At 45.8% G+C, this 23925-nt stretch overlaps 1 long non-coding RNA gene and 1 pseudogene across 1 annotated transcript in view; one reads left to right on the top strand and one right to left on the bottom strand.

The window, feature by feature from the left end:
* Positions 1-23925, top strand: part of LOC124720445 — a 469216-nt gene that overhangs the window by 408067 nt on the left and 37224 nt on the right. The gene's annotated exons all lie outside the window — the stretch shown is intronic.
* LOC124720608 lies at positions 9619-9736 on the bottom strand (annotated as a pseudogene).

Here is a 23925-nt window from a genome sequence, read left to right on the forward strand (position 1 = left end):
GTGCTTGTATTGTGGACGGCTGTGATACAATACGCCATTCTCCAGGGCTGCATCAGGGATTCACTGCGACGGAGGGTGGATGCATGTATCCTCGCTAACGGAGGACATTTTGAACATTTTCTGTAACAAAGTGTTTGACGTCACGCTGGATCGTTCTGTTGCTGTGTGTTTCCATTCCATGATTAATGTGATTTGAAGAGAAGTAATAAAATGAACTCTAACATGGAAAGTAAGCGTTTCCGGACACATGTCCACATAACATATTTTCTTTCTTTGTGTGTGAGGAATGTTTCCTGAAAGTTTGGCCGTACCTTTTTGTAACACCCTGTAGTTCCTTAGAAAAAAAAATAAATTCCAGTCTGTGGAAGACCTTATGCTCACCCTGTGTTGTCCTAATAGTTGCGATAAATACCGCTGGTCCGCAGTTTTCGCTGGTCCGTTTGATCGAAGCCACAGCGGCCGATGCGAAACCGCAAATCGTTTCTGGTACTAGCTTTCGCATCTCTGCCCTCTGCGGTCCATCGCGACGCATTAACCTCCGATGCGCCTACAGCTGTCTGTATGTGTGTATACATACATATATGCGGCCGTCATCAGGACGTCATTACAACATCGTTTGATGTGACTCGCGGCCGTCACAAGCTGTGTTCGTCACCAATCTGCTGCACCGCCCATGTCTGCAAATACCGCAGCGGTTCATGACGGAAATGGGGCTGCACTTTGTGCGGCGATTAATGGCGTTGTCACAGTGGGCGATTAGCGCACGACTATCAAATAGCCACTGCGCTTTCGGTCAGGACTTGAGGAGGGATCTGTTGTAGTTTCAAAGCCAGCTGTGACGGAAAGAGTCGCTGGGCACCATAAAATCGGAGCATATTTCCTAGCGCTCACTTCCCTCATACACCTTTCGTCTTTCTTGATTGTAATACTCTCCACCTCTTCCCACCGTAGGAGGTGAAGCGCGGTGACGTTCGTGGTTGTTCCGGACACTTTTTCAGCACCGACAGAACCACCACCATCATCATCATGTATTTCGTATCTACAGATCATTTATGTATTTCCTTCCCACGAACGTCGAAAGGTAGATCTGTATTCAAAATGGTTCAAATGGCTCTGAGCACTATGGGAGGTCATCAGTCCCCTAGAACTTAGAACTACTTAAACCTAACTAACCTAAGGACATCACACTCATCCATCCCGGAGGAAGGATTCGAACCTGCGACCGTAGCGGTCGCACGGTTCCAGACTGAAGCGCCTAGAACCGCTCGTCACACCGGCCGGCATAGATCTGTATTGCTAACTCCTGTTCACAGCACCCAAACCTAGATGCACATTGCCTATATAACTGCCTCTGGGGACAACAAAAATTTGATTTTCAGTATTTGATACGAAACTTTCTGGCAGATTAAAAATGTGTGCGAGAACGAGACTTGGACCTTTACCTTCCGCGGCCAACGTGTTCCTCTTCAGGCAACAACGATGTGGCTCTAAGACCTGGAAAAAAATTTCAAGAAGGGCTGTAGCTGTTCGTATCGAGTTTGTACGTTAAAGCCACATTGTTTATTCATACTCCCTTGGTTCTCTTAGATATTACCTCTCTACCTTTCGTATTGCGCCTCCTATGAATGTCATCCATCTAGGAGCTTTCTTGATGTTCCTTCAACTAAAATGGTTTATCAGCGCTGGACATTCGATAGAGATCATGCGAAAGATCTTCCTCCCTTTCTGCATCAGGCCTAGTTTATAATAGGGTGGACTAACGAACCCTTCCTACCGACTAGTAAAGAGACGAGAATGATTCCCGTTTTCGAGAATTATCGTGGGATAGCCGCGCAAACCTACAAGTTTCTATCGCTGACGGCAATCTATCGTAGAATTACGTACAATTTTTGATTCTCATGCATAATGACGTTGTTGGATGACGACAATATTCTGTACAAAGATCAGTATGGAATCTGCCAACAAAAAAATGTTCAAATGTGTGTGAAATCTTATGGGACTTAACTGCTAAGGTCATCAGTCCCTAAGCTTATGCACTACTGAACCTAATCTATCCTAAGGACAAACACACACACCCATGCCCGAGGGAGGACTCGAACCTCCGCCGGGACCAGCCACACAGTCTGCAGCGCCTGAGACCGCTCGGCTAATCCCGCGCGGCATCCGCCAACAGAGATCTTGCGAAACGCAACTCGCTCTGTTCATCCATGAGATCGAGAATGCCGTAGACATGGATGGATACCCAGCTTGATGCAATCTTCTTGTCTCCTGGAAGACACCCAATACATTCTCCACTTTCGTTTGGTGGACGAAATGTTACAATACCGAACATCGAACCAGATTTGTGATTGGATTTACTGTCTCTCTCTCTCTCTCTCTCTCTCTCTCTCTCTCCTTCCCTCCCCCTCCCCCTTCCCCTTCCCCCTCCCCCTCCCTCACTTTCTCTTTGTTGCATCTTTTTCCTTCACATCCCTACTTCTCTTTCTTATCTCTTTTCTCTCTTTTTCAGTGACTCCCTCTCTCTTTCTCTCTCTCTCTCTCTCCTCTATTCTTTTCCTTTTCATTTCATTTGATAGTTGTTCTTTTCTCTTGTCCTTCCCTTTGTTCTCTAACTTACCTTTTTTATCTCTCTCTCTTTGTCTTCCTTTCTCCCTCTCTCTTTAATCCCTCAGTACCAGTCTCCTGCCTGTCTTTGTGCCTCTCCCGTATCTCAACTTATTGTACTTTCTGATGTTTCTGTTCCTCTTTTTCTCTACCCTTTGCTTTCCCTCCATCCGCCTCTCTCTCTCTCTCTCTCTCTCTTCTCTCGCTCGCTCGCGCTCTCGCTCTCTCTGTGTCTCGAGCCCTCCTCTCTCCCTCACTCTTTATCCTTTTTCTCTCAATTTCTTCACTACCCTTATCTGCTCATGCGCCAACTTGGTAAATGCTGCTCTGCCCTCCGCCTCTGTCTGTGATCCCCAACTTCCCCCCAACACACACATTGATTTCCGATCTGCAGTTGTGTACTGTGCCTGACTGTCACTTACTCGCGCATTTGTGACAATGCGTGGCGAGCTGCGAAACAAGATTCGGCCATTTGGACAGTCCGTTCGCTCTGATAGCTGGTGTCACCTCTCACTGAATTGACACTGATTGGGCTTATGCAAGTCAAACAGCTGCTGCACGGCTGTCGTTGTCAGGGAACACGGTATTACGGCCAGCGGCCAGCTTCGTTACCGATTTTACAGTCGTTTGAGACAAGCAGAGGCCGAAAATTTCATCGTTATGCGGTTCTAGGTCCACTTTTTTTTATGTAGAATATTTCTGCACACCCCGTTCAGCTTTTTTCCAGTGGATTTGAATCTATTCCAGAAATATAACTCTGGAAGCTCTGTTACATTCTTCCATAACGTCTTAACCTGGTCTTTCAAAACGATTTACAGCAACAGATTTCTTTAAGTGTGGGAACAGATCGAAGCCAGAGGACTCAAAACAGGCCAATGTTCCAAGACTAGGATGAGTGTTCGAAGAATTCTGCTTCGAATTCCGCAGTATTCAGGATGTCAAGCAGGGGAATTTCCCTGCAGAAAGATAATTTCTTTAGTGTTTACATGGCAGTTTTGTCAAGCATTGTCCAACCGAGCTTGGGCTTCCTCGCAGTGATATTGGTTTAGAGGGGTAGTTAAATTCTAACCTTGTCTTCTGCCCTTAGGCTGACAGGGAAAACTAAAACTGACAGTCGATGAGTTCAAGAAACGCAAAAAGAAGGCACTTGAAATCGGCATGTAACATATTTTAAAACAAGAACATCTTAAGCACGAACAGGGGAAAAAAGAAAAAAATGACAGAAAACTAAATAGACAGGGAAATGTTCTAAATTGGACTGATGAAACTTGCGAAATCATTGGGGAAAGGTGTAAAGGATAACAAAAAAAAAAAAAACAAAAAAAAAAAAAATTAAAACAAGAAGAAATTGTCTCTGGATTGTCAAGTTCATATTGACTAATGTGATAAAAATATAACAACAAAAATGAAGTTAAAATAATTTCACAGTTATAGATCACCAAATTTCAGATGGAGAGCACACAATCTAAACAAAGTAGGATTGAGAATGACAGACTGAAGAGTTGGTAATGTGGAAAGAGGTAAGAGTGGTGTGTACCACTAAAAGTTTATGTAAAATGCTAAAAGCAAAATAGGTAGAAGGAAGAGGAGAAATTAGGTGAGATAAAAGGAGAAAGAGAAAATAGGGAATGAAGGAGGAGAAGAAAGTAGATGAGTAAGAAGATAGTGCAGAAGGTAGAAAAAAAGAAGGAAGTGAGGACTAGGATATAGCATCCCTTCAGTAGTCAGGTCATTAGAGACAAAGCACAAGTTTGGATTGAGGAAGATTGGAGAGCGCAAATGGCCTTACCTTTTATGAAGGAACTATCTCGGTATTTGCCTTTAGTGATTTAGGGAAATCACAGAAAACATGAAATTTCAATGTCCAGTTCAGGATTAAAACTGCTTTGCTTGCAGTTTTGAGTTTATAGAGATAGACCAGTGCACCACCCCCTTGGTGAAAGTAGAAGAGTAGGAAGCAGGAGGAGAAATAGAAGACAAGTGAGAAGACAGTGAAAGTAGAACTGTAAAGAGGGGGAGAGTAGAAGGGTAAGAAGAAGAAGATGAAGAAGGAGGAAGAAGAAGAAGAAGAAGAAAGATGATGAGGAGGAGAAAGTACAATATGAAAGAGAAGGAGGGAAAAGTAGGGGAGTATTATGGAGGAGGAGGAGGAGGAGGAGGAGGAGGAGTAGGAGTAAGTGAAAAGAGGAGAATGAAGAGGAGAAGGAGAAATTAGAAGATAAGAAGGACAAGTAGGGGAAAGTAGAAGATGAGAAGAAGCAGCAGAAAACTGAATAATAAGGAAGTGGAGGGAAAATGCAGAAAAATAAGTAGTATTTGGGGGAGATAGTCAAAGAGTAAGAATGAGGATGAGGAGGAAAAAAGTTGAAAAGAGGGAGCTTAAAGTAGAAATGGAAGAATGAGAAGAAAGTAATAGGTAGGAGGAGTAAGCAGAAGAGTATAAAGAACTTCAAGGAAAAATCAGAACAGTAAGAAAGAGGAGGACAAAGTAGAATTAATAGAGGAGGAGAAAGTAAAAGAGAGGGAGGAGGATGTAGAATGGTAACAAGGAGGAGAATGAGGAAAAGATACAAGAGTGAAAAGGAGGAGGAGAAAGAATCATGAGAATGAGAACTATGAGAGAAGATGGAAGAAGAGGAGGAGAATATAGAAGAGGGATGATGAGGAGGAAAGAGAAAGGGAAGAGTGAGGAGAGGATTGTGGATGAGAAATTGGAAGGATAGCAATGCAGAAGAGGACAGAGAGGGTATTTTTAAGAGGAAGAGGAATAAGAGTAAAATGTTATGGGAAAAACAGGAGGCAGAGGAGGATAAGGAGAACATAGAAGGAGTAAGATAGGAACACAGGAAAAAGACATTGAGGATAACTATGTGGAGGAGGAAGGAGGAAAGGAAAAGGCCCTGAAGGAAAGAACAGGAATGAGAGCAGAAAAATTTCACTTAACTGTAGATATGACATGGTTGGAAGGGAACTTTGTGGTGAGTGATGTCTTTGGAATGCCGGCAGTGCTTGAGTGTTATCTCCGCAGCCCGAGATCTCTGGGCGCCACAACACTTGAACGATGTATGGCGCCAATAAAGCTCGAACGCCTCTTGAAGTGGCTCAGATTTACGGCTTCTGGAAATAGGGGGCGAACCAACACAAACACAGGGGCCATTTAGTAGCGGATATTGGTTCCTAACTACCCGGCCAGCACAGGGAAGCGTGCGCTCGTAAAAATCTGCTTTACGGGGAAGACGAGCGACCTTTTTACAAAGGCTGAGCGCCAATGCCTAATAGACCGTTGATGGATGGACTAAAAATTGTGCTCTGCAAGCATTGTGAGCTCTACAGCTACGTCTAAACTCTGCAAACCACAGTGAAGTGCATGGCAGAGGGTAGTTAGCATGATACCACATGTTAGGCTTCCTTCTTTTTCCAGTCAGTGAAGAGCATAGTGAAAACGCCACTGTAATTGCCTCTGTGAGCTCTGTATTTAGACTAGCCTTCATGGTACAGCGTGAGCGATACTTAGGGAGTTGTAGTATACACTAAGTGATTCAGCTGCCCATACTGATCGGTTTTATGCAACCCGCAACACCTTCAAAAACCGCAAATTGGATTTTCATATTCTCTCTCTCGCTGTGCACAAGCTATTAGTCCTACAGAAAAAATGAACAGGGCATTTTCGTAGGGAATTTATTGTACTCAAATTTTGTACCGGAATATGTTTTCGCTGGAGGCCACAGTTTTCGAGTTATTCAGGAAAAACGTACTTGGTCACTCTTGTACAGTTCCCTTAGTAATTCGAAAACTACGGCCTCTAGCGAAAACGTGTTCCAGTACAAAATTTGACTACCTTAAATTTCCTACAAAATGGTCCTGTTCTTTTTTCTATAGGACTTACAGGTTGGGTGTACTGAGCAAGAAATATGAAAATCTTGCATGTGGTATCTGAAAGCATTGAGGGTTGCATAAAACCCAGCAGTATATGCAGCTGAATTATCTTGTATATAGGTTCTTCACTTAACACTGATTCCTTAAAACTTTGTAAGCAGTCTGTTACAAGGTAATTGATCTTAATGGGTTTGCCAGTCCAGATTTTTCAGCTTTTCTTTGACTCTCCTAACTGAGTCAAACACTTTTGAAGCACTGTTCGTGAGAAACCCGTGTATGTATACTTCTGGCCATTTAAAATGGAGCACCAGGAAATACAACAAACAACGAAGTTTTACTGTTTGCTGTATACAGTATACTAGGAAGAATACAGGATAAAATTTATAGGTCTTTTGTGGGTTATATAGGGAGTTAAATTTAGTACATAGAAGTGCCAACTCTCGCTGCAAGAATGGCTCTAGCCTGGGTGAGCTTGGAGTCCAAACGATCTCGGATGAAAAATTCGGGCCCGCATCTCGTGGTCGTGCGGTAGCGTTCTCGCTTCCCACGCCCGGGTTCCCGGGTTCGATTCCCGGCGGGGTCAGGGATTTTCTCTGCCTCGTGATGACTGGCTGTTGTGTGCTGTCCTTAGGTTAGTTGGGTTTAAGTAGTTCTAAGTTCTAGGGGACTGATGACCATAGATGTTAAGTCCCATAGTGCTCAGAGCCATTTGAACCATTTGAAAAATTCGGCTCCAACTGTATTATGCCAGAGTCCACCAACCATGGTGTAGGGTGAGTGGTGGCGTGGCAGTCTTTCTGTGTGGTTAGTGGCTGACACTTCTGGGGGATGTGCTGGACGGGCAACAGTCCAACAGCCTATGTGCAGGCAACACGTGGTCTTGTGTTATTTCGTTGAAACATTACATGGCAGAAACCTTAAGGATATGTGATTGCCAAAGTCCTTGACAATGCCTGCCAACCAAATTACCACTTTTGCCAAAAAGAGATCGTGTGTTGTGTAGCCTGTGGCACCAAGTACCATCATCTCAGGCGCTGGGTCTGTATGAGAATGACGAGTGCAATATGGCTACATCCGTTGTCCTCGGAGCCTACACACATGGTTACATCCATGGTGTTGCTGTATGCAGACCTGGCCGGGTTCGCCTCTCGCCACTCCTGTTTTAGTGTTGCCATTGGGCACACCACTGCCAGTACGTCTCTCTGTGTTGCCACATCAAGGGGAGTAGCAACTATGTTCACCATACTGACAGTCCGTGCTATTCCAGACGCTGTTGCTCTGGATACTTTTGCCTCACTGCAAAGCAGCCCATTTCCTGACTCAGTTTATGTGACGTGGCTGCATCCTGTATAATCGAGTGAACAGTAAGCTGGTCCTCTTAGGCGCTAGTCGCGTGGGGCCATGACATCCTGAATGCTGTTGAGTATGGCCCACCTGAGTTCATCAAGTACGTATTCACATGACAGTTGTGGGATCCTGAGCAATACTTGACCGAGCGAACAGTATGTCTGTCCTCTCTGGCACTAGTCGCGCGGGACCATGACATCCTGAATGGCGTTGAATATGGCCCACCTGAGTTCATCAAGTACATATTCACATGGCAGTTGTGGGATCCTGAGCAATACGTGACCGAGCGAACAGTATGTCTGTCCTCTCTGGCGTTAGTAGCGTGGGACCATGACATCCTGAATGCCATTAAGTATGGCCCACCTGAGTTCATAAAGTACATATTCACGTGACAGTTGTGGGATCCTGAGCAATACGTGACCGAGCGAACAGTATGTCTGTCCTCTCTGGCGTTAGTCGCGTGAGACCATGACATCCTGAATGCCATTGAGTACGGCCCACCTGAGTTCATAAAGTACGTATTCACATGACAGTTGTGGGATCCTGAGCAATACGTGACCGAGCGAACAGTGTGTGTGTCCTCACTGGCACTAGTCGCGTGGGACCATGACATCCTGAATAGCGTTGAATACGGCCCAACTGAACTCATCAGTTCTGTATTCACATGACATTTGTGGGGCCTCGAGGAATACAAACAACAATACTACATAACTGTGGACCACTTTCTCGGTAGTCCTCGATTGTGCCGGTTTCGAGTTCCTATATGTGCTGGTAGTCACACAACCAGCGTCGAAATGCGATTTCTGAATGTAGATGGCGTCACTGCTACCTACTTTCTGCCATTGTCCTGAAATGCTAACCATTTGCTTATCAGACCATGTACTACACATCGACCCAGTTTGGCTGTTGCTGCGTACCACCTCGATGACGCTGCAACTTTAATGGCGGGCAGTGCACCTCTGTACTCCTCCGGCGCGTACAAAGGCGACCCGCCCCCATCTGGGAGCCGCTGTCTTCTGTGCTAGCGCAGTGCCGGTCCGTTTATTCTGCAGCGGCGCCCTGTGTAGGGCGGAGACGAGGCCCTTAAAGGGCTGAGCCGAGGTGAGCTAAGGCGCGGCCCTTCTGCCTGTGTCAACTCGGCCCTTTAAGCCGGCGCGAGCGTATTTTTAACCCTCGCGAGAGCAGCCTGTCTCTGCTCGCCTTGCCGTCCCAGGCCCGTTCTGCCTCGCTCTCGCGCTTTGCCGAGCACAACTTACGCGAATTAGTTCGCGAGATTTAAAGACGTCACTCCAGCAAGTTGAAGCAGATCGTAAATCGCATTTTGAAATGTGACTGCAGGAGATATTGAAAGTGAAATGATGAGCTATACAATATAGCGGAGTTACGATGAATAGGAGACGAAAAAAATATCAAGTACTCCTTGAAGAAGAGGGTAACAGCGTTTGGGCTACAGTTCTCACAAAATATTTTGTAATAGTTTTCGATATGTATAATTTTCAAACGAGGGCACTTTGGGGTCCGATGTGGCTCAAATGGTTCAAATCCCTGTAAGCACTATGGGACTTAACATCCGAGCTCATCAGTACCCTAGCAATCCGTCTACAGGCCACGAGTGGCCTACCGGGACCATCCGACCGCCGTGTCATCCTCAGTAGAGGATGCGGATAGGAGGGGCATGGGATCAGCACACCGCTCTCCCGGTCGTAATGGTGGTATTCTTGACCGAAGCCGCTACTATTCGGTCGAGTAGCTCCTCGATTGGCATCACGAGGCTGAGTGCACCCCGAAAAATGGCAACAGCGCATGGCGGCCTGGACGGTCACCCATCCAAGTGCCGACCACGCCCGACAGCGCTTGACTTCGGTGATCTCACGGGAACCGGTGTATCCACTGCGGCAAGGCCGTTGCCACATCAGTACTCTAGGCTTAGAACTATTTAAACATAACTAACCTAAGGACATCCATGCCCGAGGCGGAATTCGAAGCTGCGACCGTAGCAGCAGTGCGGTTCCGGACTGAAGCGCCTAGAACCGCTCGGCCACAGCGGCCGGCGGTCCTATCTGACTGGAATATATGAAACAAATTGTCTGCTCAAATATATCTGGACGTCCCTATGTTATGCGGAACTGATCACTAGATGTCACAAAAGAAGGGCCCAGCAGTGTAAAAAGGAGGCGACCAGTACTGCGTTGTCAGTAGAACAGGTCGGATAGTACAGCTCAATGAATTCGAAGTTGGACCAGTCACTGGATCCAGAATGAGATTTTCACTCTGCAGCGGAGTGTGCGCTGATATGGAACTTCCTGGCAGATTAAAACTGTGTGCCGGACCGAGACTCGAACTCGGGACCTTTGCCTTTTGCGGGCAAGTTGGTAGGTAGGAGACGAAGTACTGGCAGAAGTAAAGCTGTGAGGACGGGGCGTGAGTCGTGCTTGGGTAGCTCAGTTGGTAGAGCACTTGCCCGCGAAAGGCGAAGGTCCCGAGTTCGAGTCTCGGCGCGGCACACATTTTTAATCTGCCAGGAAGTTTCAGTCACTGGATGTCACCTGAGTAAAACCCTTTTTATACGATGAACGAAAATGTTCAAGAAATATTATAGTCTACTGAAGCGCCCCAAGCGTATTGGAATACAGAGATATGTAAACAGTCAGTGTACGACGTTGCGGTCGGCTACGTCTATATAAGACAGCAAGTGTCTGGCGCAGGTGTTAAACCGGTTGCTGCTGCTAGAATGGCAGGTTATCAAGATTTAAGTAGATTTGAAAGTGGTGTTATAGTCGTCGCACGAGCGATGGGACACAGCATCTCCGAGGAAGCGATGAAGTGGGGATTTTCCTGTACGACCATCTCGCGAGTGTACATTGAATATCAGGAATCCGGTAAAACATCAAATCTCCGACATCGCTGCGGCCAGAAAAAGATCCTGCAAAACGGGACCGACGACGACTGAAGAGAAACGTTCAACGTGACAGAAGTGCCACCCTTCCGCAGATTGCTCCAGATTTGAATGCTGGCCATCAACAAGTGTCAGCGTGCGAACCGTTCAAAAAAAAAAAAAAAAATCATCACTGTGGGCTTTCGTAGCCGAAGGCTCACTCGTGCGCTGTTGATGACTGTACGATACCAAGCTTTAAGTCTCGCCTGGGCCAGTCAGCACCGACATTGGACTATTGGTGACTGGAAACGTGTTGCCTGGTCGGAAGAGTCTCGTTTCAAATTGTATCGAGTGGACGGTCGCGGCAACCTCATGAATCCAAGGAACCTGCATGTCAGCAGGGGACTGTTGAAGCTGGTGGAGTCTCTGCAATGGAGTGGGGCGTGTGCAGTTGGAGTGATGTGGGACCCCCGATACGTCTAGATACGACTCTTACAGGTGACACGTACGTAAGCATCCTGTCTGATCGCCTGCATCCATTCATGTCCACTGTGCTTTCCGACGGACTTGAGCAATTCCGACAGGATAATGCGACACCCCATACGTGCAGAATTGCTACAGAGTGACTCCAGGAACACTCTTCTGAATTTCAACACTTCCGCCGGCCACCAGAGTCGCCAGCCATGAACATCATTGAGCATATTTGGGATGCCTTGCAGTGTGCTGTTCAGAAGAGATCTACACTCCCTCGTACCCTTACGGATTTATGAACAGTCCTGCAGTATTCATTGTGTCAGTTCGCTCCAGCAATGCTTCAGACATTTTCCGAGTCCATGCCACACCGCGCCGCGGCACTTCCGCGTGTCCGCGGTGGCCCTACTCGATATTACGCAGGTGCACCAGTATCTATGGCTCTTTAGTGTATAACAGACACGTAAAACTTCTCTTGCGTTTTTCTCGTAATTGCTAGAGTGGTGCACCGAACTATTTGCACATTATTTGTTTTAATGACCTATTAAAGGTGTGCAAAGGTTGAAGTAACCCCGTGATTCGAATGTCGTGACCTCGTCTTTTTTTTTTTTTTTTTTTTTTTTCGGGTTGCTACACTGCTGGCCACCGTAAATGCAACACCAAGAAAGACAGGAGGTAGCACAACAAGATTTGTTTTGTAGATAACATGTTGACCAAGTATCAAATAATTACGTCTACAGACGTCTGTGACATGTGGTTCCTGCCAGAATCAGTAGCCAGAGTAGCCGCCATTGTTGGAGATCACCGCTGCCACACGTCTCGGCATTGAGTCAAAGAGACGTTGGGTGTGTTCCTGGGGTACAGCAGCCCAAGCAGCTTCCACACGTTGCCAAAGATCATCTGGTGTGGCAGCTGGAGATGTAATCTGGGTCACTCGTTGAGCAACCATGGACCACATGTTTTCTGTCGGCGAAAGGTCCGGAGAGCGAGCCGGCCAGGGAAGCACTTCAATCTGGTTATTGTCGAAGAACCTTTGGACAATGCGTGCCACGTGTGGTCGCGCATTATCCTGTTGAAATATGGCTGTGGCCGAGCCCTGAAGGTAAGGAAGGACAACTGGCTCCAGCACCTCGGATATGTAGCGCCGGCTATTTAAAGTACCGGCAATGCGTACTAGAGGCGTGCGAGAGTAATATCCAATACCGCCCCATACCATAATACCCGGTGCATGACCAGTGTGGTGGTGCACAATGCAGCTGTCCAGCATCCTCTCTCCACGGTGTCTCCACACTCGAATCCGACCATCGTGGTGCTGCAGACAGAAGCGTGCCTCGTCAGTAAAGACAACGTCATTCCATTCTGCCGTCCACATCCGTCTGTCATCACACCATTGGCGACGGAGACGTGTGTGGTTCTGCGTCAATGATAGACGAAGCAATGGACGTCTTGCGGACAGACCACTCTGCTGTAAGCGGCGTCGAATGGTACGCGCAGACACTGGATGATGCGTTACAGACGCAATGTGCTGTGCTATGCCTCGGGATGTCACTGAGCGATCCGTCACTGCCATGCGCACAATTTGCCTATCAGCACGTGCAGTGGTGCACCGAGGTGAATGCGATCGACCACGTCGGTCCGTCGTACCCTCGTGCATCCAACGGTCACATATCCGCATTACAGTTGTTTGGTTTCGTCCAACACGACTAGCGATTTCTCTGTATGATAATCCACAATCTCGGTAAGCCACTATCCTTCCTCTGTCGAACTCGGATACTTGATCAAACGATGTTCGCTGTTGTCTACGAGGCATAACTGATCGTCTTGTGAAACAACCACAAGGTAAACACACGTGCCGAACGTACACTCGTCGAAATCGCCAAGCCTTAAATGGCGCTATGAGGTGGCGCCACAGGCGCGCGTGATGTCCGTCTGCGCTGAAATTCTAATCAGTTGCATATCTCATCGCTGCAAACTCATGGTGTAAATTTCACTTGATTCGGATGCTTCCTTCAGGGTGTTGCATTTACGGTGGCCAGCAGTGTAGTTGAAACTACAGGATGGTCCATTGGTCGTCACCGCGCCAAATATCTCACGAAATAAGGGCCAAACGAAAAAACTACAAAGAACGAAACTCTTCTAGCTTGAAGGGAGAAACCAGATGGTGCTATGGTTGGCCCGCTAGATGGCGCTACCATAGGTCAAACGGATATCAACTGCGTTTTTTAAATAGAAACACCCATTTTTATTACATATTCGTGTAGTACGTAAAGAATTATGAATGTTTTAGTTGGACCACTTGTTTCGCTCTGTGATAGACGATGCTGTAATAGTCACAAACATATGGCTCACAATTCTAGGCGAACAGTTGGTAACAGGTAGATTTTTTAAATTAAAATACGGAACGTAGGTACGTTTGAACATTTTATTTCGGTTGTTCCAATGTGATACATGTACATTTGTGAGCTTATCATTTCTGAGAACGTATGTTGTTACACCGTGATTACTTGTAAATACCACATGAATGCAATAAATACTCAAAATGATGTCCGTCAACCTCAATGCATCTGGCAATACGTGTAACGACATTCCTCTCAACAGCGAGTGGTTCGCCTTCCGCAGTGTTCGCTCATGCATTGACAATGCGCTGACGCATGTTGTCAGGCGCTGTCGGTTGATCACGATAGCAAATATCCTTCAACTTTCGCCACAGAAAGAAATCCGGTGAACATGCGGGCCACGGTATGGTGCTTCGACGACCAATCCACCTGTCATGAAATATGCTATTCAATACCGCTTCAACCGCACGCGAGCTATGTGCCGGACATCCATCATGTTGGAAGTACATCGCCATTCTGTCATGCAGTGAAACATCTTGTAGTAACATTGGTAGAAGATTACGTAGGAAACCAGCTTACATTGCACCAAGATTGCCATCAATAAAATGGGGCCAATTATCCTTCCTCCTATTATGCCGCACCATACATTAACCCGCCAAGGTCGCTGATGTTCCACTTGTCGCAGCCATCGTGGATTTTCCGTTGCCCAATAGTGCATATTATGCTGGTTTACGTTGCCGCTGTCGGTGAATAGAAAGCGTGCAAATAATTTGTCATCGTCCCGTAATTTCTCTTGTGTCCAGTGGCAGAACTTCACACGACGTTCAAAGTCGTCGCCATTCAATTCCTCGTGCATAGAAATATGGTACGGGTGCAATCGATGTCGATGTACCATTCATTGTCAACATCGACGTTTTTAAGATTCCCGATTGTCGCGCAATTTGTCTGCTACTGATGTGCGGATTAGCCGCGACAGCAGCTAAAACACCTACTTGGGCATCATCATTTGTTGCAGGTCGTGGTTGACGTTTCACATGTGGCTGAACACTTCCTGTTTCCTTAAATAACGTAACTATCCGGCGAACGGTCCGGACACTTGGATGATGTCGTCCAGGATACCGAGCAGCATACATAGTGTTGTGACTTGGCAAGACTGCCAAGCCACTATAAGGCAGCCGAAAGGCACGCGTTTAAGCTCACGCAGGCTGGCGTGAGGTCTGGAACAGTTGAAGGAGTTGAGTCTAGTAAAAATGGTACGTAGCTTCTGGAATACTTAACTTTAATCCATAATTGGTGAACATCGGTCTGACGGTACATGCATCACAAGATAAATAGCAAATGATAATGGCGCCTTGCTAGGTCGTAGCAAATGACGTAGCTGAAGGTTATGCTAACTATCGTCTCGGCAAATGAGAGCGTAATTTGTCAGTGAACCATCGCTAGCAAAGTCGGTTGTAGAACTGGGGCGAGTGCTAGGAAGTCTCTCTAGACCTGCCGTGTGGCGGCGCTCGGTCTGCAATCACTGACAGTGGCGACACGCGGATCCGACGTATACTACCGGACCGCGGCCGATTTAAAGGCTACCACCTAGCAAGTGTGGTGTCTGGCGGTGACACCATACATAGCACACGTCCGTTGGGCATTTTGGTCACAATAGCCATACATCAGCACGATATCGACCTTTTCCGCAATTGGTAAACGCTCCATTTTAACACGGGTAATGTATTACGAAGCAAATACCGTCCGCACTGGCGGAATGTTACGTGATACCACGTACTTATACGTTTGTGACTATTACAGCGCCATCTATCACAAAGCGAAAAATGTGATCCAACTAAAACATTCACATTTCTTTGCATACTACACGAATATGTAATAAAAATGGGGGTTCCTATTTTAAAAAACGCAGTTGATATCCGTTTGACCTATGGTAGCGCCATCTAGCGTGTCAACCATAGCGCCATCTGGTTTCCCCCTTCAAGCTAGACGAGTTTCGTTCTTTGTAGTTTTTTCGTTTGGTGCTTATTTCGTGAGATATTTGGCCCGGTCACTATGAATGGACCACCCTGTATATTACTCATACATTATTGCTTCTAGTACAGACAACAGGGCTCTGAAGACACGCGTTGTGTTAGACCAGCGCTGTAGAAGTCACTCGTTCCGGCGACGTCGCTTTCAGATGCGTCCTGCATGGTGGCGTGCGGGCGTCTAATTTTAATTTCCTCACTGCTGGCGAGTCGGCGCCGCGACGCCAGATCTGACGCTGATGTAACGACGTCGGCGCGGAAGGCGCCTCTGGACAGCGTCTCTCCCCCTTCACCCCCCCACTCACCGTCTCTCTCTCTCTCTCTCTCTCTCTCTCTCTCTCTCTCTCTCCCTCTCCCTCTCCCTCTCCCTCTCCCTCTCCCTCCCTCCCTCCCTCTGACCCAGTTTGTGTGGGTCTAATAGTTGCGCCAGGGCAGGGACGTCATCGACAGATTTTTTCGTCGGCAGTTCCTGAGTGACGCGATGTAGCCATTAGGACTGTTGATATTTTTAAAAATATCGGGAATCCGATACATCTGTATTTAAAGAAGATATATCGACGGAAAAAGTACGTACCTGCCACAAGAAATATCGGTTGCACATTGTAGATATACTGCCAGTGTCAGAGCTGTGAATTCAGGTTTTGATTTGTTATCAGATATTCTGTACATCAACAAGCTAGCACCCTGCCCATCCCCCTTGGAGCAAAAATTGAAACGGAAACGATGCAGGTTCATGCTTGGCGATAACCACTTGTAAGAGGTCCATGATTAAAGAATTTGTTGCTAGCGCACTCTTCCAGATGTAATTTCGATGGATTGCTCACGCGCTGCCTGCGACACGTAAGGTATAAGAGAATCTCAGACCAGAGAGCAGTGTTGGCTGCAGTACGAACTGTGTGGCAGTAGGAGTTTGTAGTTGTTGCGAGCAGTCTGGTGTATCCAGTTGGCTGGGCCAGTCGTGGGGAGCGATGGCGGTGCCTGGGCGGTGTAGTATGAGGTAGAAGCAGCGTCGCGCATATGTAGTATTGTTGTATCAGGTCCCATGTAAATGTTTTAAACAATCTGTTAATAATAATCTTTCTCGTAAAAAAAAATTAACTTTTGACAAATATTCATCTCAGTTTAAAGAATTTACTAATTTCTCCAATCCATGATTATCCCGATTATTGTAAAGAAAAATCAGTTGTTTCTTTTTATACATGACAAATATATCGGCCAGCATTGCACTGGGCTGTGCCAGAAAAATTTCATATAGGAGCAGATATATACGCATGAGCTTATTGAGGTAAGAATTTTTAATTTATTCAGGATGATCTTTCAGGGCCATGACGCAGCACTGCTGACGTCCAAAATTTACCAGTTTAAATTCACACAGTCAATTATTGAAAGGTTATAAGTGAGCCACAATTTTATTGAGAGTTAAGTCACGTATTATTGGTAGGTTACGGAATTTACCTTTTGGGCAGTTACACTGAATGTAAATTATATGATTGTATTTTTTACTTTTGGGAGGTTATTATATAATTTTTCTGTTGGGAGGTTACACGCTTTGCTAACAATGGTAACTGCGTGTAAGCGGCACAATAAAAGGTGTGCCGATGGGTCCGTCGTTCGGTTTCGACGAAGTCGATTTTTTCCGGAATACATCATGTCAAATTTTCTGTTTGACGAAGTCGATTTTTTCCGGAATACATCATGTCAAATTTTCTGTTTGACGAAGTCGATTTTTTCAGGAATACATCATGTCAAATTTTCTGTTTGACGAAGTCGATTTTTTCCGGAATACATCATGTCAAATTTTCTGTTTGACGAAGTCGATTTTTTCCGGAATACATCATGTCAAATTTTCTGTTTGACGAAGTCGATTTTTTCCGGAATACATCATGTCAAATTTTCTGTTTGACGAAGTCGATTTTTTCCGGAAAACATCATGTCAAATTTTCTGTTTGACGAAGTCGATTTTTTCCGGAACACATCATGTCAAATTTTCTGTTTGACGAAGTCGATTTTTTCCGGAACACATCATGTCAAATTTTCTGTTTTTTCATTTCCGCAAACGCCAGCGACGTAGCAGTCGTAGTGTCAAAATTGCGTGGCGAAGCTAAACGTTGCAGTTTCTGTTGGTAGCGCCGAGCGCCGATTTCGTCAGAATTTGCACTCGTACGTCGCAAAGACCAATCTTCTCGTTTAGATTGTTGTTAATCAGTTTCAGTTTTGAAGACTGCCGATGCGATTTTAACGCAGCTGGTGTGCTTTTCCTTCACATCAGAAACCTTTTTAATCCATTGACACCGCACCCCACCCCCACCCCAAGTGCAATCGGGCTTCTTCTTTCGTGCCACACACAGTGTAAGTAAAATTATGTTCTACTACACTTTCAAAAGAAGAATACCAAATATTTACTGAAAATTGCGAAAAAAATATAACAAAAATGTCAGCACTCGATATAGCCATCTCCGTTTCAGTATAACGATATGTCAGTGCAGAAAAATCGCTATATACACTATATGATCAAAACTATCCGGACACCCTCAAAAAAACATACTTTTTCATATTAGGTGCATTGTACTGCCACCTACTGCCAGGTACTCCATATCAGCGACCTCAGTAGTCATTAGACATCGTGAGAGAGCAGAATGGGGCGCTCCGAGGAACTCACGGACTTCGAACGTGGTCAGGCGTTTGGGTGTCACTTGTGTCATACTTCTGTTCGTGAGATTTCCACACTCCTAAACATGCCTAGGTCCACTGTTTCCGATGTGATAGTGAAGTGGAAACGTGAAGGAACACGTACAGCACAAAAGCGTAGGCGCCGACCTCCTCTGTTGACTCACAGAGGCCGCCGACAGTTAAAGAAGGTCGTAATGTGTAATAGACAGACATCTATCCAGACCATCACACAGGAATTCCAAACTGCATCAGGGTCCACTGCAAGTACTATGACAGTTAGGCGGGAGGTGAGAAAACTTGGATTTCATGGTCGAGCGGCTGCTCATAAGCCACACATCACGCCGGTAAATGCAAAACGACGCCTCGCTCGGTGTAAAGAGCGTAAACATTGGACGATTGAACAGTGGGAAAACGTTGTGCAGAGTGACGAATCACAGTACACAATATGGCGATCCGATGGCAGGGTGTGGGTATGGCGAATGCCCGTTGAACGTCATCTGCCAGCATGTGTAGTGCCAACAGTAAAATTCGTAGGCGGTGGTGGTATGCTGTGATCGTGTTTTTCATAGAGGGGGCTTACACCCCTTGTTGTTTTGCGTGGCACTATCACAGCACAGGCCTACATTGATATTGTAAGTACCTTCTTGCTTTCCACTGTTGAAGACCAATTCGGGCATGGCGATTGCATCTTTCAACACGATCGAGCACCTGTTCATATTGCACGGCCTGTAGCGAAGTGGTTACACGACAGTAACATCCCTTTAATGGACTGGCCTGCACAGAGTCCTGACTTGGGACCTACAGAACACCTCTGGGATGTTTTGGAACGCCGACTTTGTGCCAGGCCTCACCGACCGACATCGATACCTCATCTCTGTACAGCACTCTGTGAAGAATGGGCTGCCATTCCCCAAGAAACCTCCTAGCTCCTGATTGAACGTATGCCTGCGATAGTGAAAGCTGTCATCAAGGCTAAGGGTGGGCCAACACCGTAATGAATTCTAGCATTACCGATGGAGGGCGCCACGTACTTGTAAGTCATTTTCAGGCCAGGTGTCCGGATGCTTTTGATAACATGGTATATATATATATATATATATATATATATATATATATATGTATATATATATATATATATATATATATATATATATATATATATATATATATATAGAATTTCACTGGAAAGAAAACATTGATATTGTATCAAAAGCTCTAGTAGCCACAGTGCACTGAGTTCAGTTTGCACTCCTGAAAATAACCGAAATGGTCGAAACACCACCACTGTGTGCCCTGTTTCCCCCAGACTATGGGATCATTGCCACAATGTTGTTTCCTGTACATCTGACGGACGTTCAATAAGCAGTGCGACACCTTTTTTCCTCCGCTAATTTCTATTGCGAAAAATAAGGAAAATTTTTCAGGTAAATCATGGATGATCAAAATGTTCAAATGTGTGTGAAATCTTCTGGGACTTAACTGCTAAGGCCATCAATCCCTAAGCTTACACACTACTTAACCTAAATTATCCAAAGGACAAACACACACCCATGCCCGAAGGACGACTCGAACGTCACCCAGGACCAGCCGCACAGCAAATCATGGAATATTCCCTCTTCAGCCCTTATAGTTTCATGATGCTCCGATAGGTGGCGGCACTACATGTAACCCTCTAAATGGCGCATGTAACAGAAGTGTGTTCCTTGCAGAGAGCTGTCATTGAGTTTCATTCTGGCGGAAGACGAGAGCATTGCAGATACTCGTAGGCAAGGATGTCTGTGGAGACCTGGCGGTAAACATAAGCACGGTGAGTCGTTGGGCGAGGCATCGCAACAACGTCGCGTAAATCGTCCGATTTCGCGCGTGCCGGCCGGCCGGCCGTGCACAGCTGTGACTCCAGCAATGCTGGAACGTGCGGACACTCTCTCGCTGCTCAACTGGACGTCCCTGTTGGTAATGCTGATACACTCGTCCACCAGTTGAGGTATGATTGTCGGAAGGACAGACGCAGCATACAGGAAAGTCAAAATAACCTTTGGTGACATTAAAAGCAACGGTGGTAACATTAAGAGTGCAACGGGAATTCCACTGTTAAATGCAGAGGAGAGAGCAGATAGGTGGAAAGAATACATTGAAAGCCTCTATGAGGGTGAAGATTTGTCTGATGTGATAGAAGAAGAAACAGGAGTCGATTTAGAAGAGATAGGGGATCCAGTATTAGAATCGGAATTTAAAAGAGCTCTGGAGGACTTACGGTCAAATAAGGCAGAAGGGACAGATAACATTCCATCAGAATTTCTAAAATCATTGGGGGAAGTGGCAACAAAACGACTATTCACGTTGGTGTGTAGAATATATGAGTCTGGCGACATACCATCTGACTTTCGGAAAAGCATCATCCACACAATTTCGAAGACGGCAAGAGCTGACAAGTGCGAGAATTATCGCACAATCAGCTTAACAGCTCATGCATCGAAGCTGCTTACAAGAATAATATACAGAAGAATGGAAAAGAAAATTGAGAGTGCGCTAGGTGACGATCAGTTTGGCTTTAGGAAAAGTAAAGGGACGAGAGAGGCAATTCTGACGTTACGGCTAATAATGGAAGCAAGGCTAAAGAAAAATCAAGACACTTTCATAGGATTTGTCGACCTGGAAAAAGCGTTCGACAGTATAAAATGGTGCAAGCTGTTCGAGATTCTGAAAAAAGTAGGGGTAAGCTATAGGGAGAGACGGGTCATATACAAGATGTACAACAACCAAGAGGGAATAATAAGAGCGGACGATCAAGAACGAAGTGCTCGTATTAAGAAGGGTGTAAGACAAGGCTGTAGCCTTTCGCCCCTACTGTTCAATCTGTACATCGAGGAAGCAATGATGGATATAAAAGAAAGGTTCAGGAGTGGAATGAAAATACAAGGTGAAAGGATATCAATGATACGATTCGCTGATGACATTGCTATCCTGAGTGAAAGTGAAGAAGAATTAAATTATCTGCTGAATGGAATGAACAGTCTAATGAGTACACAGTATGGTTTGAGAGTAAATCGGAGAAAGACGAAGGTAATGAGAAGTAGTAGAAATGAGAACAGCGAGTAACTTAACATCAGGATTGATGGTCAGGAAGTCAATGAAGTTAAGGAATTCTGCTACCTAGGCAATAAAATAACCAATGACGGACGGAGCAAGGAGGACATCAAAAGCAGACTCGCTATGGCAAAACAGGCATTTCTGGCCAAGAGAAGTCTACTAATATCAAATACTGGCCTTAATTTGAGGAAGAAATTTCTGAGGATGTACGTCTGGCGTACAGCATTGTATGGTAGTCAAACATGGACTGTGGGAAAACCGGAACAGAAGAGAATCGAAGGATTTGATATGTGGTGCTATAGACGAATGTAGAAAATTAGGTGGACTGATAAGGTAAGGAATGAGGAGGTTCTACGCAGAATCGGAGAGGAAAGGAATATGTGGAAAACACTGATAAGGAGAAGGGACAGGATGATAGGACATCTGCTAAGACATGAGGGAATGACTTCCATGGTACTAGAGGGAGCTGTAGAGGGCAAAAACTGTAGAGGAAGACAGAGATTGGAATACGTCAAGCAAATAATTGAGGACGTAGGTTGCAAGTGCTACTCTGAGATGAAGAGGTTAGCACAGGAAAGGAATTCGTGGCGGACCGCATCAAACCAGTCAGTAGACTGATGACAAAAAAAAAAAAAAAATCCGCCGAGTTCCCTTCCACCTAAGACCGTGGAGAGCAACGAAGGGCCATCTGTTTTGCAGCAAGACGTTTGTTTTGTCGTCCACCAGTAGAGTGTTATCATGTCGGCATACAGGCCTTCCCAGTAAGCTGGCGAAAAGCTGTCGCACTGAACGAAGATTATCTTGGCAATAGGGTGTTGCAGCCAAAAGTGGGAAATAATATGCAGTATTCCAAATCTGAATAAATTGTTGCATTACTTACTGAACGACTTTCGTATGTAGGGCGCTAGTTGAGCAGCTTACAACCGGATCGGTCGGCCGTAGTGGCCGAGCGGTTCTAGGCGCTTCAGTCCGGAACCGCGCTGCTGCTACAGTCGCAGGTTCGAATCCTGCCTCGGGCATGGATGCGTGTGATGTCTTTGTGTTAGTTAGGTTTAAGTAGTTCTAAGTTCTAGGGGACTGATGACGTCAGATGTTAAGTCCCATAGTGCTCAGAGCCATTCAGGAGGAGTTAGACACAGATGAAAAGGGGTGCACAGGATATACTGGCCTGGAGAGTTGCATGAAACCCGTCTTCGGACTGAAGTAGACAACAACAGGAAGCGGCGGAGGTAGGCGTCTAACTTACGTAGAGGCCTTGTTTGTTTGGACTTCACTCGGATTGTCGTGAATGAGATCGATCATTGAGTTGAAAAATAGGTTTTTGGTGGCTGAAACATCACGGTAAATACAAAATTTATGGATTTTGAGCAGGTAGCTAATTTCTCGCACTCACAGTTGGGTTAATTGAGCCGACTGACATATCTGATTTCAATATTGCGCACCGTTTATACGATTCTGGCAGTTTTAGTGCTGGGTGGGGCTATTTCACGTACATCACGTAATCGAGGACCCATGTACTTACCGACCAACTTTTTTTCTTCACGTGATTAGCACTCAGGCACTCTTAAGTCTTATTTACACATATTTTGTTTTGTGTACTAAGAGAGCAAACCCGGCCATGTTTACGCACAGGATTTTCCGAGACTGTTTAACGTTCTTTAGCGAGCAGAGATAAGCTGGATATGATGCCAGAGGGAAAAAAGGGAGGGGGGGGGGGGTCAAAACGGATCCTGCGAAATGGCTCCACGCTGGCTGATTTATCGCTTCGGATTACTGGCAGAGCTTCCAAGCTACACCGCTAGCGAGACATTAAGACACCTGTGTTTTTATATAATTTCGCAATTTATCGCGCCTAAATATCTGGCAGACTAAGTGTGCAACCATTCCAGAAACGAAAACGCACCGAGGAAACGCTAAAGAGGTCGAATAAAATGCGTCTGGTTTTTGAGAATCTGGAATACGTTTCTGACGCTGAGGCAATTACCGTATGATCACTGCATATGCAGAAACTCGGGGCTATCTGATCAAAGAGAGCCACACATCTGTTACTGGACATTAATGTGCACGAAGAGTACTCTAAGTCACTGGCCCCTTACCTAGCTTCCATTTATCTTGCGTCTCTCGCCCAGCACAAAGTCCCAAGCGACTGGGAAAAAGCGTAGGAGACTCCAGTGTATAAGAATGGCAAAAGAGCAGACCCGCAGAATTGCAGACCAACACCTCTAACTTCGGATTGTTTCAGAATCCGTGCCGGCCGCTGTGGCCGAGCGGTTCTAGTCGCTTCACTCCGGAACCGCTCTGCTGCCTCGGGCGTGGATGTGTGTGATGTCCTTAAGTTAGTTAGGTTTAAGTAGTTGTAACTTGACTAGAAGAAGGGATCGGTTGGTAGGACGTGTTCTGAGACATCGAGGGAACACCAATTTAGTACTCGAGAGCAGCATGGAGGGTAAAAATCGTAGAGGGAGACCAAGAGATGAATACACTAAGTAGATTCAGAAGGATGTAGGTTGCAGTAGGTACTGGGAGATGAAGAAGGTTGCACAGGATAGAGTAGCATGGAGAGCTGCAGCAAACCAGTATCAGCACTGAAGACCACAACAACAACGACAACAAGTCTAGGGGCTGGTGA

Source organism: Schistocerca piceifrons, chromosome 11, assembly GCF_021461385.2.
Source record: "Schistocerca piceifrons isolate TAMUIC-IGC-003096 chromosome 11, iqSchPice1.1, whole genome shotgun sequence".
Taxonomy (NCBI): domain Eukaryota; kingdom Metazoa; phylum Arthropoda; class Insecta; order Orthoptera; family Acrididae; genus Schistocerca; species Schistocerca piceifrons.